The 17,649-nt window shown below is 35.0% G+C and overlaps 1 protein-coding gene across 1 annotated transcript in view; it reads right to left on the bottom strand.

Annotated features, from left to right (window-relative positions):
* LOC108737802 (unconventional myosin-XV) overlaps positions 1–16,474 on the bottom strand; it is a 72,606-nt gene extending 56,132 nt beyond the window's left edge. Inside the window, exon 1 of the mRNA XM_025980620.1 lies at positions 16,324–16,474. The gene's annotated coding sequence lies outside the window, so the exon portion shown is untranslated. The remainder of the gene's footprint in view (positions 1–16,323) is intronic.
* Between the last annotated feature and the right edge of the window lie 1,175 nt (positions 16,475–17,649).

The raw sequence follows: 17,649 nt of genomic DNA, 5'->3' as shown, positions 1-17,649 counted from the left end.
GTATCTTACCTGGCCTCAAAACATCGCTATATGTAACCCAACGAACACGAAAATCCAGCACCCAAGCCCGTTGTACCCCCCGCCATCCTGACAGAAAATATTTATCTGAATTTCTTAAACTGTCCAGAATGCTTTCTAATCGTACGAAGGAAAAAAATAAGTTTCCTGAAGTCGAGACTCCTCCTCTCAAATTCATCCTCCTCAAAGGTTCAAAGTTGATTGATTATTACGTTAAATCGATAATGAAAACAAAATTTCTTGCTTTCTTGGGGAAAACCCGCAATAAAAAAGATCATGATCATTTGATTTTGATGAAATGAATCCTGCAATATACATATTACTTTCCTAACGTATGGTTTCATTTTCATTAATTTTATTGGGACAAAACAGCAATAGCTACTGTTGATTCGTTCAAAGGAAACCAAACAAAAAACTAATGTTACTTAATGAATATCAATTGACGAAGAAATTGGTCGCATAAGTGATGATAATCATCATCATCAACATCGTCATAAGGTCGTCAGTCCTAAGATTGGTTGAATATGCACCTCCACTCTGTCTTATCCTTAGCTTATGTAATTCAATTTAGATCTACCTCCACTCCTCCAAACTCCTGCTTTGACTTTTAAGATGTATCTAACTATCCCTTCAAGCTTGAGAAGGTGTCCTACCAACCTATCTCGCCTATTTCTTATTGACTTCCATGGCGAGCTCTGTTTTCCTAATATTCTTCCTAACAGTGATGATAACCATCATCATCATCATGAGGTCGTCAGTCCTAAAACTGTTTGGACACGTAGGTACCTCCATTCTTTCTTACTCTGAGCTGATTTTCGCATTTCTCCAAAACTACGACAACGCACATCCTTAACTATTTGTAAACAGTAATCTAATCTAGGTTTATCACTACTCCTCTAACTATCCCTTCATAGCTGAGAAGGTGTCCTTCCAACCTATCTCGTTCATTTTCATATTGACTTCCTTAGTGACCTGCGTTTTCCTTTTCTTTCTAATAGTGATAATAATCCATCATCATCTTCATAAGGTCGTCAGCCTTAATGTTAGCTAAAAACACGCACCTCCAATCTATCTTATCCTTAGCTAAATTAATATAATCTGGGTCTACCTCCACTCCTCCAAACTCCAGCTTTTGGTTTTAAAATGTTTCTAACTATCCCTTCATGTCTGAGAAGGTTTCACACCAACCTATCTCACCAATTTCTGATTCACTTCCATAGTGAGCTCTGTTCTCCTATTCCTCCTAATAGTGATGATAACCATCATCATAAAGTCATAAGTCCTAAAAACTGTTTGGATACGCACCTGCATTCTTTCTTATCCTGAGTTAACCTTTGCATTTCTCCAAAACCAGAACAACCCACATCCTTAACTATTTATGCACAGTAATCTAATCTAGGTTTATCTTTACTACTCTAACTATCCCGTCATGCCTGAGAAGGTGTCCTAGCAACCGATCTCGCCTATTTCGTATTGAATTCCAAAGTGACCTCTGTTCTCCTATTCTTCCTAATACTGACGGTAACCATCATCATCATCATCATCATAAGATCGTCAGTCCTAAAAATGGAGCATCCCGCATCCTTAACTATTTGTGAACAGTCATTTAATCTAGGTTTATCTCTACTTCTCTAACTAGCCCTTCATACCTGAGAACCTATCAACCTATCTCGTCTATTTCTTATTGACTTTCATAGTGACCCCTGTTCTCCTAATATTCTTCCTAACAGTGATGATAACCATCATCATCATCATGAGGTTGTCAGTCCTAAAACTGTTTGGACACGTACCTCCATTCTTTCTTACTCTGAGCTGATTTTCGCATTTCTCCAAAACTACGACAACGCACATCCTTAACTATTTGTGAACAATAATCTAATCTAGGTTTATCACTACTCCTCTAACTATCCCTTCATAGCTGAGAAGGTGTCCTTCCAACCTATCTCGTTCATTTTCATATTGACTTCCTTAGTGACCTGCGTTTTCCTTTTCTTTCTAATAGTGATAATAATCCATCATCATCTTCATAAGGTCGTCAGCCTTAATGTTAGCTAAAAACACGCACCTCCAATCTATCTTATCCTTAGCTAAATTAATATAATCTGGGTCTACCTCCACTCCTCCAAACTCCAGCTTTTGGTTTTAAAATGTCTCTAACTATCCCTTCATGTCTGAGAAGGTTTCACACCAACCTATCTCGCCAATTTCTTATTCACTTCCATAGTGAGCTCTGTTCTCCTATTCCTCCTAATAGTGATAATAACCATCATCATCATAAACTCATCAGTCCTAAAACTGTTTGGACACGCACCTGCATTCTTTCTCCTGAGCTAATCTTTGCATTTCTCCAAAACCAGAACAACCCACAGTAATCTAATCTAGGTTTATCTCTACTACTCTAACTATCCCTTCATGCCTGAGAAGGTGTCCTAGCAACCGATCTCGCCTATTTCCTATTTAATTCCAAAATGACCTCTGTTCTCCTATTCTTCCTAATACTGACGATAACCATCATTATCATCATAAGATCGTCAGTCCTAAAAAATGGAGCATCCCACATCCTTAACTATTTGTAAACAGTCATTTAATCTAGGTNGTGTACTCTAAATCTTTTTTGTCTTAAAATTTGTACGTTAAGGATGTGCAATGTTCTAGTTTTAGGGAAATTCGAAGATTAGCTCAGGATAGGAAATAGTGGAGGTGCGTGTCCCACCAGTCTTAAGACTGACGATGATTAGGCAGCATATCTTCAACCAGTTCCTACAACTCGCTGAATTTGGCTAAGTTTTGCTTCAAATGCATGCCATCTTTTCAAAATACATTCTAAATGATGATGGTGTTTGCTTTAATATGCAGTTGTTGTGTATAATAAACCGCTTCGATTGGCAGTCTTTTTAGTCACATGTTCCAATAAAACACGATACAGACTCTTCNAAAACAGATGTTGACATTATTGGAGCTGGATGTTTAAGAAAAACGAAACGTATTGATTATTAATTATTTTGCTTGCATTAAATGGAAATTACAATTTTTGTTACAAACTTATTTAAACTTTGTCAGTAATATGGTAATATGTCACTTAAGGATTATCCTTTCCTTTTTGAAAACCTCCGATATGAAACTTCCTTTTCAAACTTTTTTGATACAAATTCCTTTTCTTTTTCTGCCTTTCAAATCAATTCTCCGATTTTCCGAAGAAAATTTTCCTGCAAATTTTCTTTCTAGATTAAAACGAAAACTGTTTTTCATCTTAGTCCAACTTTGGAAAACAGGAAACACTTCAATTCTGTAGAGAGTGTTAAAAATCGGTAACTTAAACTGACAGCAAGCATCATAGATGGCACCTAAGTTGTTTTGTTTGAAAAATTAGCAACCAATTGAAACAGTTTTAATGCTTTTTATTTGAATTTTACTTGGAAAATAGTAAAAAAAGTGGACATAATGAAATTCAAAAAAGGCAAAATTGCAAATTAATTCCTAATACTGAACGAAGCTTTTTATGAGCTTTTTGTGTAAAACAATACCACATTAGGTTTATAATGAGTCAAGATTACTTAAAACAAAAAAAAAGGTGAAGTTACTAGTAGTAAAAGCGAAAAAACGGTACATTTGACAATTATTCTGTTAATTTTGAAAAATTCAACTTGAACAATGACTTTTCTAAAGCTCCATATGTCCATCCCAAAAGTACCTACTGCTGCTACTTATTTGAAAATCAAACCCAAAAATTTTTGAGGATTTTTAGTTATGAGTCATAACACTATTCCAATTGGTAAGAAGCTTTGTAATGAGCTTACTGGAGGCAGGGACATATGTATATCCGATTGACCATAACATAGCTTATATTTATACTTATCCTACATGTTTTTATCAATCCTGGCCTTTAATTTTTTCGTTCCTTTAATTTTAACAAGAAAAATCAAAAGCTTTGAAGAATTGAGCTTCCAATCAGTAGAACCTGACTATTCAGTCAGTTTGCAAAGCTTTTAACTATTGCTCATTAGAATGACAAAGGAAGTCGTTGCCAAGAAACAAATAGGCGTGGCGTAACATAGCGCTACCCACTTATCAAAGGACTTTTTGTAAGGTTAAGTGCATCGTAAATGCACATGACTGACTGCATTTAAATATGTATATGAATCCTGAATTGCGTTCGAAGAACAACCGACTTTACATGAATATCTGTTTGTTGTAAGGGCACTTAAACCTCTGTTTATCGTTTCTAATGGATAAATTATGTTTCATTAGAATAGGACCATTTCGAAGATTAACATTATTTTATTCAAAGTTGGCATAGCTGGTCGCCTGATGTTACCTACAATCCTGCCGATAAATTAATACACACAGATAATAAGTTAAATAGAATTTCATGCACTCATGTTTGTTTAGATCAAATATGTTTACTGATAAACTGATACTATAATTGGAAAGTGTGGTATAAGTGAATTAGATTGATAACAAGTTTTCTGAAAAATAAATTGGGTTGCTGTTGCGAACAATAAAAGTTGACGTTTCACGAAATTGAATCGATTACTCTTCATCAGGACCTTCATTATATTATCGATAACGAATCCGTGCGGTACAATTTAATGTAGGTACTTCTTTTTAATTAAAAACAGGAGAAACAAAAGTTTTTCATGTTTGTCTACATTCTACAAGTTCCTCTCCATTTCGAAATCCAAATCGACACCATCAAAAAACGATAAATGCTACATTTAGATCCCAAATTCATCAACAGAGCATGCCAATCTAATAATGTGCTTTCCACAAACTTTACTGTTTCGGTTTTAAATATCCTTTAGCAAATACTCCAAGATTTTTAAAGCATATGTTAGAAAATCCCCGATAGTGACAAAAGGAAAATGGGTGAAGCGAGCAGAAAATGCAAAATTTAGGTATCGGAAAGAGAAATAAATTTGTTGTCACCAATTCTGAAAATCAATTTTTTGGCTTCATTGTTTTTCAATTAAAGTTGTACTTGAGATGAGAAGCTCAATTTCTTTATTCTCCACGGCACTCCGTGGATAATACTTACTAGATTATAAATAGTTACAACTTTTAATACTTTTCAATGTTGAAGAGAAAAACCTTTTCGCATTCACGACAATAACTGTGGAATGATTAGAAGCAGGCTGCAACCTTTAGTAACTTCAGAAAGACTACTAAGTTGAAGAGCCCTTCTTCAAGGTAGTAATTGGTCTGAAAGTGTATCTGACACATCATCGTCATATTTCAAGCAAAACTTTTATACCAATTTTAGAAAATTCTTACAGTGGTTCACCACAAATGGGGGAAGGGGATCATAATGCCTAATGTAGATTTATAAAATATGAATCCTAAATATGTGCTGTGATACCTAATCATCTTAATGGTTGTTGGATACGGTCCAAATAATTTAATTGTATTGTTCAAATCTTCTATGACTCTTATTAAATCCTGAAATTGAAGCTCGCAGATAATAATTTGATGATGGTGCTATAACATCATCAACCAGCTGTCGTCAACATTAGCGTCAACCCAATATATCTTTATGATACTTATTGCAATAACCATCTTGTGATTAAAAGTGGATAGGTACTACTTATCCAAGATAGTTAGCCAAAATCTCCTGGGTACCTATTTGTGCCTACATAACCTATTAACCATTTCGAACACAAAAGAATTACGTTATGATGGCTCCGACTTTTCCTATACAACCAATGCCAAATACTTAATGAGTGATGATGCTTTCTAGACCCATTATCTTCAAATTAAGTCTTCTTCTCACTTCGTCCGTATTATTTCTTTCAACCGGAACATTATGACCCTAACCATATCCGTTAAAAAAGAAAAGTTGGCAGTACTGCTGAAGTTTGACATTTGCGGAGCTAACTTCAGAAATGATGTCATGAAACCTGCATTCGTCTACGTCCTAGTGCAACAGTGAAGTTAATTTCTATAAAAATAGTAAAGTATTCGAATCTGGTTATACTAACGTTAACATCCATCTGTTTTCCACACAATCTTGGTTACTTGGAATGTCTTCATACATTTATCATAATTGCTTGTGCTGATGACGTCCAACGATTTTTATTCTCTACGTGTATATTGTACAGTGTCATATTCCTCATTTTTGACTAAAATAATTGTTACCAATACTACTGCATCTTCGATTACTTCAGTTACTACTTTGGTTTGCTTTCGTTTTATTTTCAATTGGCCGTTCTTTTTCCTAAGAGGATTCTATAGTCAGAGGCACACTAAATAAGAGTAGAAGTCTACCTTATTTAAAATTATACTGGTCAATAAACTGGTAAAATATTAAAGCTTACTACAATGGAGTAATGAACATATGAAGCTATTACAAAAGAAAACGTTAAAACTTTTGGGATTTCGTTCCCACATGCTACGAATGCTACTGGGTGGCCAGTACCTCTGGACTATGCCGGAGGGTAGACCCGAAGGCCATCTCCAGCCTCCTCCAATATCGTGGAAATGGGTGGGTGAGAAACTTGAGACGGACGAAATAAAGACAGAAGGCAGCTAGAGACTATCTGTGGAATATGTTACAGATTTTAAGTGTCAGAGACATGCTTTTTTCGGGAAAATAAACTCTTATGAGTATTAGATGAGATAGCAGCAATCTTAAAAAGGACGTCCTATCACTTTAAGATATACTTGTAATCCACGCACCTTGAAACTGTATATGCAGTCCATGTTGTTAATGGCGGGCTAAACTGAGTGACTTCTTCCTACAGCTTCACCATTCCGATGGAACACTAACTGTGTTGCAAGATTTTAAAATCACTACCACTCTTCAATGATAAAAAAAAAAACTTTTGGGTGTTTCATTCCCATCAGCCACTAATGCTGGTGGGCGGGCAGTCCCTCCGGACTACGCCGGCAGGTAGGGCCGAAGACCCGCTTCAGCCTCCTTTCAGGAATCGTGGGAATTGGTGGGTAGTGGTTTATGGCGGAGAAAAATGAGACGGACGAAATGAAGACAGAAGAGAATGAATGATTATCTGTGGAATATTACTGCACCAGGAATTGTGGGAATGGGTGGGTGATGGTTCGGGTGAGAAAGATGAGACGGACGAAATGAAGATGGAAGAGAGTGAAAGATTATCTGTGGACTATTACTGGCCCAGCATTTGCCAAAGTGATCCAAAGAATCCCCAGAAAATCTTGGACCAAGGTAGATGGATCCGGAATCGAACCAGCGTCTTCCCGAATGGTCTAAACCTCTAGTTCGCATGTCGTTCCCGTTTTGTTTCATATCCCTGTCCCCGTCACGGGTTATTCTCAATTCCTTTTCACTTTGGTGTACGTTGGTGAATTTGTTTCTTATTATTACGACTTGGTGCATTTAAGCATCAAGTTGATGTAAATCGGAGGGCGTTACCTTTTTTAATACACAAAGCCCACGCTTCAAATAAAAATCGTACCCCGCGTAATATTTCAGCATCTTAATTCCTTAGAAGTAGCATTTATGGCTGACGGTTTCCATGGCAATTCAACCGGATTTAATTTAAATTGTAGCATAAAGCAGTGGGTACTTGGGCCGAGCGGCACTGACAAATCGAATTCCATTAGTCGTGCGGAAAGGGAGAAGTGCGAATGTGCCGCTCGTTCGGAACGGTGGCGAAACACTCGGGGTAATTCACTAGGATTTAATTTAAATTAGTTTTCGCGGCGGGGTCGTGGTAGCATTAGAATTGTTTCTGTGTTCAATATGCTGGGTATCACGGGGGATTTACAGCTCCTTTAATGTGACTTTCGTCGGGGAATTATGTTTGATATAATGGAAAATGAGGTTTTTGGTTTATTCCCCTGCTTCCTTCTTTTCTACCTTCCCTTTTGCCAGCAATCGTCGCCGGCACGACGACGACTACAAACAAGATTACTTTACCCAGAAACGATTCAGTTTATTTAAGCTTAATGACATTTTCGGATAAATTCAACTGATGTATGTACTTACACGCACGAATAGAAAAAGAAATTTTTGCTTAGTTCTACTTTATAGATAACTAAAAACGACTGAAAATCATGTGTAAGACATTTTGTGTTCATTTTAATTTAATTGAACATATATATTACTTGGTTCCACTGAATTCAACTTGGTTTTGGCTCAAATGCATGCAATCTATAGAAGATGGTTCCCAGTTCCTGTCATTAACTCTATCACAAAATATTCTGGCATCTGCCAGAAGAAGATTGGTATCTTTGGTATAATAAGTACAGCATATGTATGCAGTTCTCACTTTCGGTACACTCAATTCTACTTGGTTTCCACTCAAAAACATACAACCTAATCTCTTTAATAAATCGTTTCTAGTTCGTCTAAATCTATGAAAAAATCAGCTGGAAGTATATAAAAATGATCTGGAGGTATATTAAGTGGACGACAAATGTGTCTCAAAATACTTATCTCCAGCACTGTCTTGCAGCACGCTGAATCATACTCAGTTCCTACTCGAAAACGTATCAACTGCAACGTATAGTTTTGAGTAACCGCATTTATTCCTTTCAAAAAATATTTGCGCTAACGATTGCCGATGTTTTTGATACTACTACAGGGGATGTCGATATGATAGCATAAGCCATTTCGATAAATAGTCTTTCTAGACAAGTGGGTTAAATTATTCTCATCAAACAGTGTGTCTCATCTGTGGCCCATTGAATTTTGCTCTATCAGTTTCGATTCAAAACATGCCGACTGTTCAAAATTAGAATTGAAAAGTGCCAGTAACACTAATTAGTGTTTTGGTACCTACAAACAATACACAGCGAATGATAAACTTGGCGTAAATCGCTTCGATAAAGATCCTTTTACATATGTGGTTAAAATTAATCTTCATCAGGCACCGCATTTGGTAAGGAGGAATTAGAGATAGATAAAATGGGAGCGGTATTGACAAATAAATAAAAATAAAAAAAATAGTGGTATGTAAAGGGACAAAAAGTAAGAAAAGAGCGAAAATGAAGATAGGAGAAAAAAGATTAGAAGTAGTGGCTGACATTAAGTTTCTAGGAAGTCAGACAAGTCAGGACGGAAGGAGTTGTAGGGATATAAAGCAGATAGCGCAGGGTCGAGTAACCTTCAATAAAAAGAGGTCATGATACAGTGGGTAGAGAAGGTTAGAAATGAAGAGGTTTTAGAACAGAGGACTGTATGGAAGTCAATAAAAAATAGGCAAGATAGGTCTCAGGCATAAAGGTCTAGTCAAAAACATATTAGAGGAAGAAACAGGAGTTAAGAGTAATAGAGGTAGACCTAGATTACATTACTGTTCGCAAATAATTAAGGATGTGCAATGTTCTAGTTTTAGGGAAATGCAAAGATTAGCTCAGGATAGGAAATAGCGGAGGTGCGTGTCCCACCAGTCTTAAGACTGACGACCTTATGATGATCAGGCAGCATATCTTCAACCAGTTCCTACAACTCGCTGAATTTGGCTCAGTTTTGCTTCAAATGCATGCCATCTTTTCAAAATACATTCTATGGTGATTGCTTTAATATGCGATTGTTGTGTATAATAAACCGCTTCGATTGGCAAAGTCTTTTTAGTCACATGTTCCAATAAAACACGATACAGAATCTTCTGCAATCCTTGAGGCTCGCTCAATTCTGCTCAGTTTCGGCTCCAAATCATGCCACGTATAGCATAAAGACCAGTTTCAATTAATTCCAAATTAGTATCGCTATTTCTTTGGAAATTGAACTCCTATGTTACTTGGGTCCGTCCACTAGTTAATCGTTATTTGTCGGTACTTTAACTTAATAAAGTCTTTAAGACGGACGGCTCTCGATCAGTGGGGAGTAGATTAAGAAGCAATTGTACTAATAACTGTTGCCATATGCCGTTGTTGTTGTTGTTGTTGTAGTTGTAGTAGATCGGTTGTCGGATTGTCCGTGGTTTCTTTTTAAGTTTAGCCGTGGTAATAGTGGTGGTGATGTTGTTGGTACCAGAGTGTTAAGGTACAAGAGATCTGTGGGCATGATAAACCGGTCGCACATGCATTTTGTTTGGTGAACAAAGCGACGCGGTTACTATCATAGTAATAAATATATTAATGATTTCTGTCGACTCTGTGTTTAGCACACAATACAATAATAACATTATTCACTGAAGTGTTGAGATGAAGTGTTTTAATAATAAAGTTGTTAAGTCACGACCCATTGTACCTACTTGGAAAAGGAGTAAACCCAATGGCACTTGCTTTAATAGACGTACTAACTATACAGAATACACGTTCCTATAATATATTCGTGTGTATTTGTTCCGAGAATTGTATTGTGCGAAACTTTCGAGAATTTAATTACGGATTACAACTGTCTAATGCCGCCTTTAATAACTGGATAAACGAACTGGATCGTCCGATTTCTATGTACGAAACCGTTACGGTATCATGAGTTAGACGAATTAATCAAAATATTATGAATGTTAGGCACTTCACAGTTAGTTTATAATTAAATTCCTCAAAATCTTGAATTCCCAATATATATAGTTCGATATGTAACAATTTGCAATGTTTTGGAACAAGACTTATTAGGCATGACACTGGTGACATAAATTGACCGCTTTTAATATATATCCTGGAAATACTTCGTTAAAAAACTAGAGATTTCTTTGTAGCAACGAATTGCACCCAGCAAGGTGATTTAATTAGCAGTCGTAACAGTTTAGCGACGAGCCGGTTCGATTTCGGGACCATTTGCTCCTGTCCAAGTTCTTCTGTGGTTTTTTTGGATCATTTACACAAATGTTGGCTGCGGTAGTTATATCCCATAGATAATCAGAATCTATCAATCTTGATTTGTCAAAATATATAGTTCGATATGTAACAATTTGCAATGTTTTGGAACAAGACTTATTAGGCATGACACTGGTGATATAAATTGACCGGTTTTAATATATGTCTTGGAAATAGTCTTTTAAAAAAACTAGAGACTTCTTTGTAGCAACGAATTGTACCCAGCAAGGTGATTTAATTAGCAATCGTAGTAGTTTAGCGCCGAGCCGGTTCGGTTTCGGAACCATTTGCTCCGGTCCAAGTTCTTCTGTGGTTTTTTTTGATCATTTAGGCAAATGTTGGCTGCGGTAGTTATATCCCATAGATAATCAGAATCTATCAATCTTGATTTCGCAAAATATATAGTTCGATATGTAACAATTTGCAATGTTTTGGAACAAGACATATAAGGCATGACACTGGTGACATAAATTGACCGCTTTTAATATATATCCTGGAAATACTTCGTTAAAAAACTAGAGATTTCTTTGTAGCAACGAATTGCACCCAGCAAGGTGATTTAATTAGCAGTCGTAACAGTTTAGCGACGAGCCGGTTCGATTTCGGGACCATTTGCTCCTATCCAAGTTCTTCTGTGGTTTTTTTGGATCATTTACGCAAATGTTGGCTGCGGTAGTTATATCCCATAGATAATCAGAATCTATCACTTCTTCTCTGTCTTCATTTGTCTCTTCTCGACCACGACCCATCCATGTTAGAAATAGGGGTATGCTACCCGTAAATGAATTTCTAATCTATTTGATTTTACTCACATTGCTTAATTATCAGAGGCGCTATATGTCTACGCTAAAGTCATAACTTAAAAATAACTGAAGAAATTTGAAAATGAACAGAAATGAATGTTGGCTTTTTAATATCAAGTGTATATGGACATAACAATATTTCACATGAAATTGAAATTTTTGAGTTTTCAGTACATCAAGATTTTCCTGTTTCTTGTATATTTTGAAAACTCCGGTCCTCATATAGAGACAGAATATCTGAAATAGAAAAACTAAGCACCAAGTAAAGCAATTTATAATAAATACTAAGTTTTGATTAGAAGTTATTTATTGATTCTACTGTTGTAATTCTATTTATAGTCTCTCTTCTTTTTGACTTCTTGACTTCCACTGTTTCCTTAATTTGTTGCACCAAACTTCGTCCCGGTCTTCCCATTTATCTTTTTCCTTCTAAAACAGTATTGGTCAGTGAGCAACAAAATTCCATTTTAAAATTCCGATCTCATTTAGCTTTAATGCTGTAACAAAACTGTCAAAAGAAATATGTGGCAAACAGTAGGCCTCATTCGGACTAACTATAATTGTTAAAACGTTCTTGCCTTGCAAACGGTATCTGTTTCAAACTAAGAATAAATCAAATAACTCGCAAAATATCTGTTACCAACGTAGGTACATCATTACAGAGTTTATAAAAGAGGTCCATAAAATTTAGAACCTAGGCAATAAATCTCTCCGACATCGTTATTTTCCATTGTAAATTACTTTTACTTCTAAAACAAAATTGCTATTATGGAAGGTGAAGAAGTAATAGAAAACACGTTAAGCAATATTGAAGACATACATAATTTAAAAGAAAAAATTTTCTGTATTCGTCTTTCTGTTTTCTAATTTACCAAAACAGTGTTTGGTTTTCTCTGGACTGGTAGTTTTTTTAGGAAGTGGAAATAAAAACGGCGAACAAGACTGGGTATCTAAAGTTGCTTTATATTACGAAGGGATGATTTGTGATGGCGGACAACCTCTTAAAATTTCATTGCTGCTCATGGCACGTCTCGACAGTTATTTCTCGTTTAGAGCGACCGCTGTGGCTTCCGCTTGTGATTTATCCTTCAGAAAGATATAGATAATATAATAAAAAGGTGAAAANGGCAGAAACAGGAGTTAGAAGGGGTAGAGGTAGACCTAGATTGGATTACTGTTCGCAAATAGTTAAGGATGTGGGCTGTTCTAGTTATAGGGAAATGCGAAGATTAGCTCAGGATAGGAGAGAGTGGAAGTACGTGTCCAACCAGTCTTAGGACTGACGACCTTATGATGATGATGATTAATTATGGATTCCTTTTGTTTGTTTTAAGTTTATTTTATACAAAAGTTTAGGTCTTTTATTATTTATCGATTGAGACAGTACTGTCGGGTCAGCTAGTCTTTAATAAAACTAACCTATTAATTACCTATTCTTTTTATTTATGTGTTCTTTAGAAATCTAAGACAAAATAATTACAAATAACAGAAATTAGATGTTATTATGCAGAACTTGTAATACTCTTTATTCAAATAGGTAGGCATATTATAAAATCCCCTTTTGTAGACAGTCATATTGTACTTTAGAATTCACTTTCGCATTCCATTCCAAAAATTCTATTTTATTCTGCCCCATTACCCTTAATTATCTCCTTCTTCAATGATTGATCGTTGAAATTTATTGACCAAATCGATAACTAATGAGACGTAACCGAGGTTACTGTCTTGACCCACTGTTGATGTCTCCTCGAAAGATTTTCACTTAGGCTCGAATTAAATGGTCAGATAGTGATGAAAAATGCTCCAACGCATATCGTTACGTAACATCCATGCTGTAGATTAGATTTAGCCTACTTAAACCTTTTCATATGCGAGATTATGCAAAAGAAAGTTGTTGATACACGTTTTTATACAGAATGCAAACAGCAGACTCTTACTTCACTGTGGATTTTTTTTGTAATAAAACAACTTTTTAATTTTTTGCAACAATGCGGAAACCTGCCTATAATATGCCCTAATGATGTATGTCAATAGTATAATCGTAGTTATGTTTCGCAATTAATTTCAACTTCTTTAACAATTTTAAAAATAAAAAGTCACTTTTCGAAGAAATGGTCGATTTGAGGCTAGTTTGGACAAATTGGAATAACAATAATTCTTCTTCTCTCAAAAAAGATATCAATAAGAGGTACTATACATGGGGCAAAAGATTGATATGCAAAGATTTGTAGACGATATGGCAATATACAAGGAAAAGTTACCGATAACCTAAAATAGAAGCAGTTTTGACAAAATACTGATATGAAAATAAATAAAAGTAAAACAAAAATATTAGAAAGCAAGAAGAAGTAGTAGCTAATTTTTGGTATCTAGGAAGTCAGATAATTCAAGATGGAAAGAGAAATAGAAATATAAAACAAGGTATAGCGCAGGTTCTAGTCGCGCTTAACAAAAAGAAGCGAATTCTATGTTCGAAACAGTTAATTTAGAAATTCAAAAAAGATTGTTAAAGTTATGCCTGGAGCATGACTCTATATGGGTGCGAAAGATGAGAATACTGTGAATAGAGAAGATTAGAAATGAGAAAATATTAAAAAAAAATAGGATAACAGAAGACACTATGGAAGTCAATATGCAATAGGCGAGATAGATAGATTAGATTACTGTTCATAAGTATTTAAGGATGTGGGATGTTCTACTTTTAGGGAAATACGAAGATTAGCTTAGAATAGTGGTCTAACTAGGACTGGCGACCTATGGTGATGATGATGAAGAAGTAGCTTGCCTATTTTGTAAAAACCGATTCTATTAATTAACTTCTCAAAGATATTTTCATACTTATTAAAAATCTTTTTTTGTGGCAATAATCGTAAAAAATTGGAACTAGTTTCTCTTCAATGCGTGATATGTTAAAACAATTCTTTTAACTTGTAGCTACCCTTACAAAATTAACTTTTGTTGCTATAAATAGATTACCAGACGGCATCAAATTCTATATTTTTGGAGAAAGGTAACTTACATAATTTTTAATGTCACTATAGGCGTAATGGTCCAATGGACTGAAAGAATGTTAATGGGTTTCCAAAACAGTAAACAGCTCATTAAATCCAAATATTTTCGTATCTAATCAGTTAATGGGTACAAGTGACTTAGTCCCCCGTTAGATGATTCTTGTACTTATTGTCTTATTAATCTAAAGTAATAATACGATAATTGGTAACAATCTAATATCGATTTCATTATTATCATATACTATAATTATATGTTTACTTATATACTGTTTACCTTCAAACCAAACTAAAGTTTCAACATTTGTATTTATAATATTTATGTAATTTGTAAAACCAGTCACCAAACCGTTTAGCATGTCCTTGAAATCGCAGATTAATAATTGCATTAATAATAATACTAATTTAAATTGCGAAGTTACTACGTTATCCCGATGATGCCATTAATAGACGAAGATGATTCCATGATGTACATGTAAATTTCTATCTACGTTTTAATTTTATTTAGTCGAGTACACGAGTTTTTCTACCTAATTTACCTTTAGCTAATTTTTTCGACTGAAGGTACTGTTATTGTGGCCATTTATAAAAACCAGTTTAATAGCTAAACTGTTATATGAATTTAAAAATAAGTGCATGTAATAAAAATAACTTTATGTTAGAAATATTTGGGGGATCACTCATAAAAAAAAATAGAGCAATCGTTGAAGAAGTACACAATGTAACTACTACAAAGTAGATACTACTAGTTTCTATTTTAATTACGTGTACGTATTAATAGCAATTTTTAAAATAAAAGCTTGCATTGACATTAGGTTTGTAGCTGCTTTTCGAACTCTTCATTTGTGTAAAAAACATATCAGAGGTTTCTCCATAATATGTACCTAGTCATAGTCCCTAATCTTTATTTTTCAATTACGCAAAAATTACAATTTTCGATTATAATTGACTGAATTATTCATAGAAATAGGTGAATTTATTAGGTAACTTGTAATAAGCTCAATTTTGACATGTTTCATTAATAATTATTTCAAGTTTCTTAATTATTGCAATTAAATTTGTAATATCAACTAAAATATCTAGTAAATTTATTTCTGCTGGGATTTTATTTTTACAAATTCGGGTCCAAATTGTAATTAATTGTAAATCTCGCTTTAATATTTAAGTAAATTTTCGTTTTCCATTTTCTCCGTGTTGACACATAATCAACGACTACTGTACTTATTAGTATGCATATTTTTAACACCCTGTATACAAATCAGCAATATTCATGAGTATTACTACATTCTCAACCACACGTATTATGTAAATATGTTTGGGTGGAGATGTAGGAACTGCTGTCTGCCCCAATAGTTTGGTTTATGATTTAAAAACGATTATAACTACAATTTCAACTTTAGCAAACAAAAATTAATAAGTTACATCTATCTATCTACTAGATACAAGACCAAAAACAGCGTGCTCCTCGTGTTTATACGTAGACGTCATTGGTCATATTGTGTCTGATCCTTTCTGACACTGAAGTATGCAAGGGTATGGTACATTTTTGAATAAATTTTCGAAATAATCGAGCTTGATACTAAGTACTTTCTTGCAATGTTCAAGGATAACTAACTATTACTGCCCATAATAATACTATAGTTCTGTACAACGACGCGACGTCAGATCTTTAAGGTTTCTGTCTTGACCTATCATCGAAGTCTCCAAACGTTACATCTCTTTCGGATAAAAAGGCATATCAAATTAAGGCTACTTACCGATTTTTCTCAATGAATCAATGTTAAATTCCTTTTTTTCACTCACTAAAACTACTGTACAAACACAACACACGGTACGGACGCAATATTTGTTGCTGAAGGTGCGGTACGAAACGACTACATACCGTTAGACAGGAATGTGTAATTGAGGTATTTTAAAGCTGGTGGGGCTTCAGGTGAATACTGCAAGTATCTTACCTGGCCTCAAAACATCGCTATATGTAACCCAACGAACACGAAAATCCAGCACCCAAGCCCGTTGTACCCCCCGCCATCCTGACAGAAAATATTTATCTGAATTTCTTAAACTATCCAGAATGCTTTCTAATCGTACGAAGGAAAAAAATAAGTTTCCTGAAGTCGAGACTCCTCCTCTCAAATTCATCCTCCTCAAAGGTTCAAAGTTGATTGATTATTACGTTAAATCGATAATGAAAACAAAATTTCTTGCTTTCTTGGGGAAAACCCGCAATAAAAAAGATCATGATCATTTGATTTTGATGAAATGAATCCTGCAATATACATATTACTTTCCTAACGTATGGTTTCATTTTCATTAATTTTATTGGGACAAAACAGCAATAGCTACTGTTGATTCGTTCAAAGGAAACCAAACAAAAAACTAATGTTACTTAATGAATATCAATTGACGAAGAAATTGGTCGCATAAGTGATGATAATCATCATCATCAACATCGTCATAAGGTCGTCAGTCCTAAGATTGGTTGAATATGCACCTCCACTCTGTCTTATCCTTAGCTTATGTAATTCAATTTAGATCTACCTCCACTCCTCCAAACTCCTGCTTTGACTTTTAAGATGTATCTAACTATCCCTTCAAGCTTGAGAAGGTGTCCTACCAACCTATCTCGCCTATTTCTTATTGACTTCCATGGCGAGCTCTGTTTTCCTAATATTCTTCCTAACAGTGATGATAACCATCATCATCATCATGAGGTCGTCAGTCCTAAAACTGTTTGGACACGTAGGTACCTCCATTCTTTCTTACTCTGAGCTGATTTTCGCATTTCTCCAAAACTACGACAACGCACATCCTTAACTATTTGTAAACAGTAATCTAATCTAGGTTTATCACTACTCCTCTAACTATCCCTTCATAGCTGAGAAGGTGTCCTTCCAACCTATCTCGTTCATTTTCATATTGACTTCCTTAGTGACCTGCGTTTTCCTTTTGTTTCTAATAGTGATAATAATCCATCATCATCTTCATAAGGTCGTCAGCCTTAATGTTAGCTAAAAACACGCACCTCCAATCTATCTTATCCTTAGCTAAATTAATATAATCTGGGTCTACCTCCACTCCTC

The sequence above is a fragment of the Agrilus planipennis genome, unplaced genomic scaffold, assembly GCF_000699045.2.
Source record: "Agrilus planipennis isolate EAB-ADULT unplaced genomic scaffold, Apla_2.0 scaffold3, whole genome shotgun sequence".
NCBI lineage: Eukaryota > Metazoa > Arthropoda > Insecta > Coleoptera > Buprestidae > Agrilus > Agrilus planipennis.
This window is presented reverse-complemented; position numbering and strand designations above follow the sequence as displayed.